Source organism: Humulus lupulus, chromosome 7 (assembly GCF_963169125.1).
Source record: "Humulus lupulus chromosome 7, drHumLupu1.1, whole genome shotgun sequence".
NCBI classification, from domain to species: Eukaryota; Viridiplantae; Streptophyta; class Magnoliopsida; order Rosales; family Cannabaceae; genus Humulus; species Humulus lupulus.
The window spans coordinates 161,025,084-161,039,342 of NC_084799.1; the positions used below are offsets into that span (position 1 = coordinate 161,025,084).

The 14,259-nt window shown below is 33.3% G+C and overlaps 2 non-coding genes across 2 annotated transcripts; both read right to left on the reverse strand.

The window, feature by feature from the left end:
* Positions 1 to 4,212: 4,212 nt before the first annotated feature.
* LOC133793000 (small nucleolar RNA R71) lies at positions 4,213 to 4,319 on the reverse strand. Its single transcript, XR_009874467.1, has one exon. It is a non-coding gene; the product is annotated as a small nucleolar RNA R71 (small nucleolar RNA).
* Positions 4,320 to 13,633: 9,314 nt separating this feature from the next.
* On the reverse strand, positions 13,634 to 13,740 carry LOC133793001 (small nucleolar RNA R71). The gene has a single exon (XR_009874468.1). It is a non-coding gene; the product is annotated as a small nucleolar RNA R71 (small nucleolar RNA).
* Between the last annotated feature and the right edge of the window lie 519 nt (positions 13,741 to 14,259).

Here is a 14,259-nt window from a genome sequence, read left to right on the forward strand (position 1 = left end):
CTGGTCTTTCCTGTTGAGCATCGGGAGGTTGTTTTGGTCCTTGAGGACTCCTTGGTTGTGGTGGATAGTGATGATACTGGGGATGCTCTGACTGCGGATTTCGTTGAGGGTGAGAGCTGGGTGGTTGATCTGGTTGGGAGGTAGGTGCAGGTTGTCCTCGAGCCAACTGCATGGCTGCTTCTAAAGCTCTATGGCATCTCCATGTCGACGATCCATGTCAGCTTGCCGCTCATTCATCTCTCGATGTTGCCGGACAATCACCCTTTGCTGCAACACCATCATTTCAACCACATTCTCTTGATTAGCTCTTAGAGTAACTAATTCCTCTTGTACTACAATCAAATTTGTTTGCAAGGTTTCAACATCAATCTCATTCTCTTCCAGTTCTAGTTCCACCTGTGGCTCTTCCTCCGCAACATCTTGTGGAGGAGGTTGATTTGGCATGCTTCCAGATGTCTGCCCTGCTTGACCTGCTTTCCTGAAGGTTTTCGCCATTTTTGATCTTGAAGGTCTTGAGTTCAGCTCTCAACGAGAGCACCAAAATGTTGACTGATGATTTAGCCAACGACACGGAGTCACCAAACCATAAAGATTTATAAGTTGAATGCAAGAACTAAACAACACAATGATTTATAGTGGTTCGGCCCCAGATATTGGTAATGACCTACGTCCACTTAGTGTTTTTATTGGTGTGCTTTGAAACCTGCGATCAACAAACTAGGGTTCACTGATAACTCTACAAAATAGAGTTATTTTACCACTATTTTATATGCTAAGTGTTGCTTAATTCTTGAGTTTTTAAATAATTTATTAAGTTTTTAAGTAATTTTGAATTTATTTGTCTTATCATGTTTTTATATACTTTTGTGTGTTTTTATAATTATATTATTGTAAAATGTTGTAGTTTAATTATTTAAAATTAATATTGTTAAGTTAGGAGTAAAAAGATGTAATGTTGAGCTTAAATGTTAGGTGAATTAAATTTTAATTAATATTTTCATGAAACTTTTATTGTATAATTTATTATTGAAAATATTTGATTTTAATTTAATTTATGTTTGTTTTATAGGGAAGTGGTTGCATTTTATTTGCTCTTGAGGAGAAAGAAAAATATAGAAGAAAAGTGGCAAATGTCAAAGAAGTTGGCATTTTTGATAAGCCCAAATGAACCTCTGCCACCTTCGGCCCAGTCCAGGCCCGCCAGGCCCACTGCCACCTCCATCAGCTTCTCTCCCTCACACATCACCAGGCCCAGCGTGAAGCCCATCTGGCTCTCCCAGCCTTGCGTCTGGCCTAGCCCCAAGGCTCAGCAGGTTTCTCCAACCAAGCAGTCATTTCCCTTCCAGCAACTTATCCTCCAGCCGCCACCTGTCCAAGCAACTTTCGGCCTTGCACCACTCCAAGTCACCACAGCCCCAACACCTCACGCCTGCACCAAACTGCCAGCAACAAGGCACTTAAGCATTCGGCCAGACCAAAACGCCCAGCTCCCCAGCCGTACGGACCAGCTTTTGGGCCGCCTGCCACCAGCCAGGCCCAGCTTGTCCTCAGCCCACAAGGCCACGCCTGCCACCAGCAGCCTAGTGCTGCATTTTTGCCACTTTTTGAGCCTAAATTTGCCTAAGTGTACCATTTGTCCCCTATGCTCAAAATGCCACTTTTTACCCATTTTCTATACACTTTTTACCCCAAAATCATCATCACTCCTACAATTTACCCCTATTTACCATATTATTATTAATTTAATCAATTTACTTAATGTAAATTGATTATTTTAATAATCTCATTTTGGCTATAAATAAGGGTTTTGAAGACCATTTTTGGGGTGCTTAATGTTTTGGTTACCATCTTTTTCTCTCATTTTCTCTCTACCATTCTCTCTTCCATTTGGGTTTTTCAAGAGCATTTTGCAAGTATGTATGTCATTTATTTTGTAATTTCTATTCTAGTTATGTGCTTCTAATCTTTTTCATAAGATTATTAAGATCATGATGAAGCAACTTGTAACTAGGTAATATTTATGTTGTATGTTGATTTCCCTTGTAATGCAACAAAGTCTATGGATTTTTCTTCTTCATATATTTCTTTCATCTTAAATATCTTGTATTTTAGATTGTTAGAACATATTTACACTTTGTTCTTCATTAGTGCATAAACATAATATTCTTTGCGTAAGGTGTGTCATTAAATTGTACACATCCATGCTTAGAACAAAAATATTATGTTTTGCCTTATAAATAATGTTCATTGATTTATTTGTTATTTCATTAGATTGATTTACACTAAATGCTTTGAAATTATAATTTTGAAAAGTGAAGAAAAATCCTATATTTTTATAAGAAATTTGTGCTTAAAATTATAAATCTTTTTGGAAAATGATAGTTTAAATTATTTTAACTATCACTAAAACTTGGGAATCAATATACTAATAAATATTATTAAACTTACATTTTGTGGATTCTAGTATCTTAATAATCTTTTCATTTAACACTTATTTTCAACTCATTATTGCGTTATTTTTATTCTCTTAAATAGCTTTATTTTTCAATCTTTTATTTTATGTTCATAATATTAAAACTCATCAATCTTTGGAGCTAGGTTAGAATTTATTATTTTTGATTTAAAATAGTTTCATTTTCGATTTTAGACAACTCCCTTGGGTTCGACATCCTTGCTTACACGATCACTATTCTATATGGACGATTCGTGCGCTTGCGACATATAAATTTTTAAACATACCCGTTTTGGGTCCATCAAGTTTTTGGCGCCGTTGCCGGGGAGTTGCAAGAGAAAAGAAACGAAAATTATCTCAAGGTTAGTAAATTCTTCTACTAGTTATTTTAATTTTTTCACTTAAAAAAAAAAACTAAAAAAATATATATATCTATAAAAAAAAACTAAAAAAAAAAAGATAAAAAGAAATTTGGGACGGTTCAACCACCCATAAAAAAAAATATATACTTATATTTCTATATTTATTGTTTTTTTTTTAGTTGACGGCACTTGTGCCTCCTATCTATCCTTTTAATTTTTATAGTCGATGGCACTTGTGCCTCCTAATTTTGTTATAATTTTGTTGTAATTTTATTTCTTTTATATCTTTGTTAGTTGACGGCACTTGTGCCTCCTAACATTTTTTGTAATTTTCTTTATTTATATTGTTGTAATTTTTATTTTATTTAATTTCCGCAAATTACTAGTTGATGGCAATTTTGCCTCCTAGCTAGTTGATGGCAATTTTTCCTCCTAGTCTTCTATCTTATGTTTTAGTTGATGGCACTTGTACCTCCTAATTTTTACCTTAATTTTGTTATGGTTGATGGCATGCTATGCCTCCCTACTCTTGCCTAAATTTTAGTCTTATTTAATTTTGCCTTATTTTTCTTTACCTTTTATCATATTATTCTATAATTGTGAAAAATACTTGGAAAAAAAAAAAAAACCTAAATCTTGTCCTTTCACCATAAGCAATTTTTGCTTAAAGGAAATTTGACCAAAATTCCCATCCGCCTCTACTAATTAACCTCGGGGAGTTGTTAGTAGTGCGCGAGTAAGTGTAATCAAATAGGCCTGGGGACAAGTAAACCATAGGAATTATATTGTTGTGAAATCTCTAAAAATTCTAAGTATGCTCTGTGGTTGCGGTTTTAACTGATCTTCCACATCAGAAAATTGTTTGTTTGAGATTATCCTTGTTGCCTTGTTTGTGAAAATTGTATGCATCATTGGGAACGTAACTCTAAAAAACGATTAGTAAAAAGACGTTTATCTTTGTTTGAAATTGAAAGTGTTAGTAAAAATTTGAGCATCATGGAACCTATTGCTAATCCTGTTGATGAAAATGTTGTGCCTGAAAAAACTTTGCTTGAATATTTTGCACCTATTTCATCTAATGCCCCTTCATGCATTGTTTTACCTACTACTTCTGCTACTCATTTTGAGCTTAAACCAGCAATCATTCAATTATTGCCATCTTTTTATGGGTTAGATAGAGAGGATCCTTACATGCATGTCAAAGATTTCTTAGAAATTTGCTCAACATTTAAATTTCAAAATTTTTCTGATGAGTCGGTCAAACTAAGATTGTTCCCTTTTTCATTAAAAGACAAATCAAAAGCTTGGTTAAATTCCCTTCCCACGGGGTCTATAACTACATGGGATCAACTTTATAATAAATTCTTACTGAAATTTTTTCCTATGTCTAAAACTGATAGTCTAAGGAGAGAAATCTCCGAGTTTTTTCAAAAAGATAATGAAGAGTTTTATGAATGTTGGGAAAGATTTAAAGATTTATTATTAAAATGTCCTCATCATGGTTTTGAAAAATGGAGACTTGTAAAATATTTTTATGATGGTTTGACTCCCTCTAATCGTCAAATGATTCAATCTATGCATACTGGAAAAATTTTAAAATTTCAAGGACAAGAGGCGTGGGACGCCCTTGAAGATTTATCTGTCAATTCACAACAATGGAATTATTTTGATCCTAGGTCTAGGTCAACTAATTCACCAAAAAGAGGAGGAAGGTATGAAGTAAAATAAGAAGTAGATTTAAGAACATCTTTAGATAAATTAGCGAGAAAAGTAGAAGCTTTAGCCATAAGCCAAACTATAAACTCTCCAATACAACCAAGAAAAGATGTTTGTTCTATATGTTCTAGTCCGTGCCATAATGCCCAATCATGTCCTTCCTACCAAGAAGCCTTTTCTGAGGAGGCCAATGCACTTCATGCTTATGGGAAACCAAATGATAGCCCATTTTCATCCACCTACAATCCAAATTGGAGAAACCATCCGAACTTTTCATGGAGACAAAACCAACCCCAAATGAATCAAGAGCACCAATACAACACACAAAACCAAGCTCATGCCCCACAAAATCAACCATATCTGCAACAAAGAAAACCTTCCTTAGAAGATACTTTACAACAATTTATGCAATCCACCCAACAAATCCTACAAAATCAATCTCAATCTATTACCAAACTCGAGACACAAGTAGGACAACTCGCCACTGCTTTAGCTGATAGAGAAAAAGGAACATTCCCTAGTCAACCTATCCCTAATCCAAAAGGTCAATATAAGATAGGAAAGTCTAGTCATAATGGAGAAGTCAAATCAATTTCAACTCTTAGGTCTGGAAAGAAAATTGTCAAACCCGATTACATACCCGAGGTTGAAAACGAAAAAGAAAAAGAAAAAGAAAAGAGTCAGCCTTCTAGTTCTAATCTCAATGACTCATCAAACAAAGAAATTCCAATCCATCCTTTCATTCCAAAAGCCCCATTCCCACAAAGATTGCTTCCAATTAAAAAAGGCAGCCAATATAATGACATCTTAGAAGTTTTTAAACAAGTTAGTATCAACATCCATTTCTTAGATGCCATTAAACAAATTCCTGCCTACTCCAAATTTTTAAAGGATCTTTGTACTGTTAAAAGAAACACTAATGTTCCTAAAAAGGCGTTTTTAACTGAACAAGCTAGTTCCATTATTCAATATAAGAGTCTTGTTAAATATAAAGATCCTGGGTGTCCCACAATTTCATGCATTATTGGTGATCATTTTATTAACAAAGCTTTACTTGATTTGGGTGCTAGTGTGAATTTATTGCCTTATTCTGTTTATAAGCGACTTGGTCTTGGTGAGCTAAAACCTACCTCTATAACTCTTCAATTAGCCGATCGTTCTGTGAAAATTCCTAGAGGCATTATAGAGGATGTTTTGATAAAAGTTGATAAATTTTATTTTCCTGTTGACTTCATTGTTCTTGATACTCAACCTGTGGAAAATATGCATGCTCAAATTCCTATCATTTTAGGTAGACCATTCTTAGCTACATCTAATGCAATCATAAATTGTCGTAATGGTGTTTTGAAATTATCTTTTGGAAATATGACTGTTGAATTGAATGTATTTAATGTTGTTAAATCTGTTGTGTGTGAGGAAGTGCATGAAGTTAACATGATAGATAGTATTTGTGAAGATGATGGAAATGACTTACTTGATTTTTGTGAAAAATACTTTGGTATGAACTTGCATATTGATGACTTTAATGATGATGTGAATGCTTTGCTAGAGTCTATACCCTTAAATGAAACCAAAGTTGAACCTTTTTCACCCTTAGGTCATGTTCAATCAATTTCTGAGTCTCCAAAGTTAGACCTTAAACCTTTACCAGAAAAATTAAAATATGTTTTTTTAGGAGAATCTGAAACTTTACCTGTTATCATAGCATCCGCTTTAGATAAAGAACAAGAAGATAAGTTGTTAGATGTCCTTAGAAAACATAAAGAAGCCATAGGTTGGACCATTGGAGACATTAAAGGAATTAGCCCATCCATATGTATGCATAGAATCCATCTAGAAGAGAATGCTAAAACCTCTCGGGAATGTCAAAGAAGGCTAAATCCAAATATGAAAGAAGTAGTTAGAGAAGAGGTCATAAAATTGTTAGATGTAGGTATCATTTACCCTATTTCTGATAGTCAATGGGTTAGTCCAGTTCAAGTTGTGCCTAAGAAGTCTGGGATCACGGTTGTTGAAAATGAGAAAAATGAATTAATCCCTACTAGAGTACAAACGAGGTGGAGAGTGTGCATAGATTATAGAAAGTTGAATAATGTTACTAGAAAAGATCATTTTCCATTACCTTTCATTGATCAAATGCTTGAACGATTAGCTGGCCATGCATATTATTGTTTTCTTGATGGGTATTCGGGGTATAACCAAATCCCCATCGCCCCAGAAGATCAAGAAAAGACTACTTTTACATGCCCTTTTGGAACTTTTGCATATCGTCGCATGCCCTTTGGATTATGCAATGCACCTGCGACCTTTCAAAGGTGTATGATTTCAATTTTTTCTGACATGGTTGAAAGATTTCTTGAAGTATTTATGGATGATTTTTCTGTGTTTGGTTCCTCTTTTGATGAATGTTTGCACCATCTTTCACTTGTTTTAATTCGCTGCAAAGAGAAAAACCTTGTGCTTAACTGGGAAAAATGTCATTTTATGGTTTAAAAAAGGAATTGTTTTAGGTCATGTAATCTCATCTGATGGAATAGAAGTTGATAAAGCTAAAGTTGACCTTATTTCAAAACTTCCCCCACCTAAAACTGTGAAAGAACTTAGATAATTCTTAGGCCATGCCGGTTTTTATAGAAGATTTATAAAAGACTTTAGCAAAATTTCTCGGCCTTTATGCCATTTACTTGGAAAAGAAAATGCTTTTGTCTTTGATAATAATTGCCATGTTGCCTTTGAAAAATTAAAAAATTTGTTGACTACTGCACCCATTATTCGACCTCTTGATTGGAAAATACCTTTTAAAATAATGTGTGATGCTTCTGATTATGCTATAGGTGCAGTCTTAGGACAAAGACTTGAAAAAATACCTCATGTAATTTACTATGCTAGCAAAACTTTAAATGATGCTCAATTAAATTACTCCACAACCGAAAAAGAATTGCTTGCTGTTGTTTTTGCATTGGAGAAATTTAGATCTTATTTGTTAGGATCTAAAATTATTGTTTATTCTGATCATGCTGCATTAAAATATCTCTTGTCGAAAAAAGATGCTAAGTCTCGTTTGATCCGTTGGATCTTGCTTTTACAAGAATTCGACTTAGAAATACGTGATAAAAAAGGATCTGAAAATGTTGTTGCTGATCATTTATCTAGACTAGTTGTTGAAACTATACATGATTCCACTCCTATCACTGAAACTTTTCCTGATGAACAATTAATGCATATTTCTTCATTACCTTGGTATGCTGATATTGTTAATTATTTGGTCACTAAAGAAATACCATCTCATTGGTCTAAGCATGATAAATCTAAATTTTATTCTGAGGTGAAAAACTTTATTTGGGATGATCCTTACTTGTTTAAATACTGCCCTGATCAAATAATTAGAAGATGCATTCCAAACTGTGATCAATCTAAAATCATATCTTTTTGTCATGATCATGCATGTGGAGGACATTTTAGTGGTAAGAAAACAGCTGCTACAGTTTTACAATGTGGTTTTTATTGGCCTACTATCTTTCATGATACATATGTTTATTGTAAAGCTTGTGAACGTTGCCAAAAGTTAGGAAGTTTAACTAAAAGAAACATGATGCCTTTAAATCCTATTCTTATTATTGACATATTTGATGTTTGGGGCATTGATTTTATGGGACCATTTCCTAACTCTTTTGGTAATCTTTATATACTTGTTGGAGTTGATTATGTGTCTAAATGGGTTGAAGCTATTGCATGCCACACTAATGACCACAAAGTTGTGCTTCGGTTTTTAAAAGAAAATATATTTTCCCATTTTGGTTCACCACGTGCTATAATTAGTGATAACGGTACACACTTTTGTAATAGGCCATTTGAACATTTGATGAAACAATATGGCATTACGCATAAAGTCTCAACACCATATCACCCACAAACTAGTGGTCAAGTTGAAGTGTCTAATAGGGAAGTTAAGCACATTTTAGAAAAAACTGTGAATCCAACTAGGAAAGATTGGTCCTTAAGACTCACTGATGCATTATGGGCGTATCGTACCGCGTACAAAACGCCCATTGGCATGTCACCCTACAGACTTGTGTATGGAAAGGCATGCCATTTACCTGTTCAGTTAGAACATAGAGCCTTTTGGGCAATTAAGCAGTTAAACTTTTCTTTAGACAAGGCAGGTGAGAAACGAAAGCTTCAACTCAATGAACTAGACGAAATTAGGAATGATGCATATGACTATTCAAAAAAGTATAAGGATCGCATGAAATTTTACCATGATAAAAATATTTTGAGAAAAGATTTTTATCCAGGTCAGAAAGTCCTTTTATACAACTCTCGTTTGCATTTATTCCCGGGAAAGTTACGCTCTAGGTGGTCCGGTCCTTACATTGTTCGTATTGTTTTTCCACATGGAGCTATTGAAATTGAAAATCCTAAAAATGGTGATATATTTAAAGTTAATGGACAAAAATTAAAACCATTTTTAGAATTAAAAACTGATAAAGTGGATGAGATACTCCTTGAGGACCCTGTTTACCATGCTCTTTGATTCCTGTGTGATCTTGATAACTTGTGTTTTATTTGTATTGTTGTTTTATGTGCGATTTAATTTTTGTTAGTTGTATCCTGTTCTATCTTGTTCTATCTTCGCAGTGCACAATATCGAGGTACGACCATTCTAAACTTTACACTATTGTCAATTTTAATTTATATTTATATTTTGACACATTGAGGACAATGCTTAAATTAAGTTTGGGGGTATCGAGTTTTATTGTGTTTGTTTTGTGTTTTATTTATGTTTGCTTTGCGTTGTTTTTAATGTTTTGTGTTTTATTTTATGTATGCTTGTTTGAAAAGAAAAAAAAAATGTTTGTTTGAATTTTTTATTTATTTATTTATATGTTGTTGTTTTGTTTTTTTTTTTTTATTTATTTGTTCATTTTCATAAAAATTCAAAAAAAATAAAAAAATTATTTAAAAAAAATAAAAAAATTTGGTGATATTTTTCATTTTCAATGATAAAAATTCTGATTGAGTTTGAAATTAATTCTCTTAAAAATATGAATAATTTTTAAGCTTTGTTTTTAATTATACGGTCAATTTTGCTTGTAACAAAAATTACATTTTTCATAAAAACTCTTATTTCCTACAAGTTGCCGGACAATCTCCCTTTGCTGCAACACCATCATTTCAACCACATTCTCTTGATTAGCTCTTAGAGTAACTAATTCCTCTTGTACTACAATCAAATTTGTTTGCAAGGTTTCAACATCAATCTCATTCTCTTCCAGTTCTAGTTCCACCTGTGGCTCTTCCTCCGCAACATCTTGTGGAGGAGGTTGATTTGGCATGCTTCCAGATGTCTGCCCTGCTTGACCTGCTTTCCTGAAGGTTTTCGCCATTTTTGATCTTGAAGGTCTTGAGTTCAGCTCTCAACGAGAGCACCAAAATGTTGACTGATGATTTAGCCAACGACACGGAGTCACCAAACCATAAAGATTTATAAGTTGAATGCAAGAACTAAACAACACAATGATTTATAGTGGTTCGGCCCCAGATATTGGTAATGACCTACGTCCACTTAGTGTTTTTATTGGTGTGCTTTGAAACCTGCGATCAACAAACTAGGGTTCACTGATAACTCTACAAAATAGAGTTATTTTACCACTATTTTATATGCTAAGTGTTGCTTAATTCTTGAGTTTTTAAATAATTTATTAAGTTTTTAAGTAATTTTGAATTTATTTGTCTTATCATGTTTTTATATACTTTTGTGTGTTTTTATAATTATATTATTGTAAAATGTTGTAGTTTAATTATTTAAAATTAATATTGTTAAGTTAGGAGTAAAAAGATGTAATGTTGAGCTTAAATGTTAGGTGAATTAAATTTTAATTAATATTTTCATGAAACTTTTATTGTATAATTTATTATTGAAAATATTTGATTTTAATTTAATTTATGTTTGTTTTATAGGGAAGTGGTTGCATTTTATTTGCTCTTGAGGAGAAAGAAAAATATAGAAGAAAAGTGGCAAATGTCAAAGAAGTTGGCATTTTTGATAAGCCCAAATGAACCTCTGCCACCTTCGGCCCAGTCCAGGCCCGCCAGGCCCACTGCCACCTCCATCAGCTTCTCTCCCTCACACATCACCAGGCCCAGCGTGAAGCCCATCTGGCTCTCCCAGCCTTGCGTCTGGCCTAGCCCCAAGGCTCAGCAGGTTTCTCCAACCAAGCAGTCATTTCCCTTCCAGCAACTTATCCTCCAGCCGCCACCTGTCCAAGCAACTTTCGGCCTTGCACCACTCCAAGTCACCACAGCCCCAACACCTCACGCCTGCACCAAACTGCCAGCAACAAGGCACTTAAGCATTCGGCCAGACCAAAACGCCCAGCTCCCCAGCCGTACGGACCAGCTTTTGGGCCGCCTGCCACCAGCCAGGCCCAGCTTGTCCTCAGCCCACAAGGCCACGCCTGCCACCAGCAGCCTAGTGCTGCATTTTTGCCACTTTTTGAGCCTAAATTTGCCTAAGTGTACCATTTGTCCCCTATGCTCAAAATGCCACTTTTTACCCATTTTCTATACACTTTTTACCCCAAAATCATCATCACTCCTACAATTTACCCCTATTTACCATATTATTATTAATTTAATCAATTTACTTAATGTAAATTGATTATTTTAATAATCTCATTTTGGCTATAAATAAGGGTTTTGAAGACCATTTTTGGGGTGCTTAATGTTTTGGTTACCATCTTTTTCTCTCATTTTCTCTCTACCATTCTCTCTTCCATTTGGGTTTTTCAAGAGCATTTTGCAAGTATGTATGTCATTTATTTTGTAATTTCTATTCTAGTTATGTGCTTCTAATCTTTTTCATAAGATTATTAAGATCATGATGAAGCAACTTGTAACTAGGTAATATTTATGTTGTATGTTGATTTCCCTTGTAATGCAACAAAGTCTATGGATTTTTCTTCTTCATATATTTCTTTCATCTTAAATATCTTGTATTTTAGATTGTTAGAACATATTTACACTTTGTTCTTCATTAGTGCATAAACATAATATTCTTTGCGTAAGGTGTGTCATTAAATTGTACACATCCATGCTTAGAACAAAAATATTATGTTTTGCCTTATAAATAATGTTCATTGATTTATTTGTTATTTCATTAGATTGATTTACACTAAATGCTTTGAAATTATAATTTTGAAAAGTGAAGAAAAATCCTATATTTTTATAAGAAATTTGTGCTTAAAATTATAAATCTTTTTGGAAAATGATAGTTTAAATTATTTTAACTATCACTAAAACTTGGGAATCAATATACTAATAAATATTATTAAACTTACATTTTGTGGATTCTAGTATCTTAATAATCTTTTCATTTAACACTTATTTTCAACTCATTATTGCGTTATTTTTATTCTCTTAAATAGCTTTATTTTTCAATCTTTTATTTTATGTTCATAATATTAAAACTCATCAATCTTTGGAGCTAGGTTAGAATTTATTATTTTTGATTTAAAATAGTTTCATTTTCGATTTTAGACAACTCCCTTGGGTTCGACATCCTTGCTTACACGATCACTATTCTATATGGACGATTCGTGCGCTTGCGATATATAAATTTTTAAACATACCCGTTTTGGGTCCATCAAGTTTTTGGCGCCGTTGCCGGGGAGTTGCAAGAGAAAAGAAACGAAAATTATCTCAAGGTTAGTAAATTCTTCTACTAGTTATTTTAATTTTTTCACTTAAAAAAAAAAACTAAAAAAATATATATCTATAAAAAAAAACTAAAAAAAAAAAGATAAAAAGAAATTTGGGACGGTTCAACCACCCATAAAAAAAAATATATACTTATATTTCTATATTTATTGTTTTTTTTTTTAGTTGACGGCACTTGTGCCTCCTATCTATCCTTTTAATTTTTATAGTCGATGGCACTTGTGCCTCCTAATTTTGTTATAATTTTGTTGTAATTTTATTTCTTTTATATCTTTGTTAGTTGACGGCACTTGTGCCTCCTAACATTTTTTGTAATTTTCTTTATTTATATTGTTGTAATTTTTATTTTATTTAATTTCCGCAAATTACTAGTTGATGGCAATTTTGCCTCCTAGCTAGTTGATGGCAATTTTTCCTCCTAGTCTTCTATCTTATGTTTTAGTTGATGGCACTTGTACCTCCTAATTTTTACCTTAATTTTGTTATGGTTGATGGCATGCTATGCCTCCCTACTCTTGCCTAAATTTTAGTCTTATTTAATTTTGCCTTATTTTTCTTTACCTTTTATCATATTATTCTATAATTGTGAAAAATACTTGGAAAAAAAAAAAAAACCTAAATCTTGTCCTTTCACCATAAGCAATTTTTGCTTAAAGGAAATTTGACCAAAATTCCCATCCGCCTCTACTAATTAACCTCGGGGAGTTGTTAGTAGTGCGCGAGTAAGTGTAATCAAATAGGCCTGGGGACAAGTAAACCATAGGAATTATATTGTTGTGAAATCTCTAAAAATTCTAAGTATGCTCTGTGGTTGCGGTTTTAACTGATCTTCCACATCAGAAAATTGTTTGTTTGAGATTATCCTTGTTGCCTTGTTTGTGAAAATTGTATGCATCATTGGGAACGTAACTCTAAAAAACGATTAGTAAAAAGACGTTTATCTTTGTTTGAAATTGAAAGTGTTAGTAAAAATTTGAGCATCATGGAACCTATTGCTAATCCTGTTGATGAAAATGTTGTGCCTGAAAAAACTTTGCTTGAATATTTTGCACCTATTTCATCTAATGCCCCTTCATGCATTGTTTTACCTACTACTTCTGCTACTCATTTTGAGCTTAAACCAGCAATCATTCAATTATTGCCATCTTTTTATGGGTTAGATAGAGAGGATCCTTACATGCATGTCAAAGATTTCTTAGAAATTTGCTCAACATTTAAATTTCAAAATTTTTCTGATGAGTCGGTCAAACTAAGATTGTTCCCTTTTTCATTAAAAGACAAATCAAAAGCTTGGTTAAATTCCCTTCCCACGGGGTCTATAACTACATGGGATCAACTTTATAATAAATTCTTACTGAAATTTTTTCCTATGTCTAAAACTGATAGTCTAAGGAGAGAAATCTCCGAGTTTTTTCAAAAAGATAATGAAGAGTTTTATGAATGTTGGGAAAGATTTAAAGATTTATTATTAAAATGTCCTCATCATGGTTTTGAAAAATGGAGACTTGTAAAATATTTTTATGATGGTTTGACTCCCTCTAATCGTCAAATGATTCAATCTATGCATACTGGAAAAATTTTAAAATTTCAAGGACAAGAGGCGTGGGACGCCCTTGAAGATTTATCTGTCAATTCACAACAATGGAATTATTTTGATCCTAGGTCTAGGTCAACTAATTCACCAAAAAGAGGAGGAAGGTATGAAGTAAAATAAGAAGTAGATTTAAGAACATCTTTAGATAAATTAGCGAGAAAAGTAGAAGCTTTAGCCATAAGCCAAACTATAAACTCTCCAATACAACCAAGAAAAGATGTTTGTTCTATATGTTCTAGTCCGTGCCATAATGCCCAATCATGTCCTTCCTACCAAGAAGCCTTTTCTGAGGAGGCCAATGCACTTCATGCTTATGGGAAACCAAATGATAGCCCATTTTCATCCACCTACAATCCAAATTGGAGAAACCATCCGAACTTTTCATGGAGACAAAACCAACCCCAAATGAATCAAGA